The sequence below is a fragment of the Monoraphidium neglectum genome (assembly GCF_000611645.1).
Source record: "Monoraphidium neglectum strain SAG 48.87 unplaced genomic scaffold scaffold01754, whole genome shotgun sequence".
Classification (NCBI taxonomy): Eukaryota; Viridiplantae; Chlorophyta; class Chlorophyceae; order Sphaeropleales; family Selenastraceae; genus Monoraphidium; species Monoraphidium neglectum.
The window spans coordinates 13,900-14,898 of record NW_014011874.1 but is presented as its reverse complement, the minus strand read 5'-3'; positions in this window follow the sequence as shown (position 1 = coordinate 14,898).

Genomic DNA, 999 nt, shown 5'->3' with positions numbered 1-999 from the left:
TTTCCGTTGCAGGCGCGGCAAACTGTTGATTTCCCAGTCTCCGTCGCTGTACGTCACCTGGAAGTAGTTGGGTCTGAAGGTGGGCCCGCGGAAGTGCAGGCGGCCCCAGTACCACTTGAGGCGACGGGTGCGCGGCTCGTGAAACTGCTTCTTGATTAGACGGCCGTGCAGTGCACGAGCCTCGGCATCCTGCGCAGCTAGGGTGGGGTTGGCAACTACAGGGCGACGGCCAATTGAGTTGCGCTCTTGCTGCACAGCAGCTTGCGCGCGAGCCTCTACGTCCTCAGGGCGAATGCCCTTGACTGTGCATGCTGGACACACCCACAGCCCAGGAGGCACTGCCTCGAGCGGTGGGACCATGCACTGCAAATGCCACCCTTCATTGCAAGCATCGCAGATCACCATGGCTGCTTCATTCCCACTGTCCTGGCAGACCACGCAGCGGAGCGATGGCTCCACTGGTGCCCTGCTGTAGTCTATCCTAGTGTCTATGTTGGGGAGGTGGCAGGGCGCACAGCGTGAGAGGTGCACCTGAGTGTCGCGGCCGTCAGAGCCAGTCAACACAAGCACACCCGAGCTGCGCGCCTCCTTGACCCGCAAGATCAGAGGCTGCGCCGGCAGCTGCAGCGCGGCTTCGATGCGCTGCTGCACGTACACATAGTCCCCGGCCATAAACCGGTGCAGACGGGGCTGATGGCTCCCGCTGCGGACTAGCTCGTACCGTCGCGCATCCCGATGCTGGGCAATGCGCAGGTTGTCGCCGGCGATGACAGCGTGTCGGCGTGCCAGCTCCGCGCGTTGCAGCAGCCGAAGGGCCGCCACCTCGCGCATCTCTGGGGTGTCAAAGTCCAGAGGCCCCTCAAAGCGCTGGCGTGCTGCTGGGGGTATGGTTGGCGTGCGGGCGAACAGCAGTTGGTAGGGTGCGAAGCCCGTTGAGTTCTGAGGGCTGCAGTTGTACCCAAGCATTAGCCAAGGCAGTTCTTGGGCCCAGTCAATTGC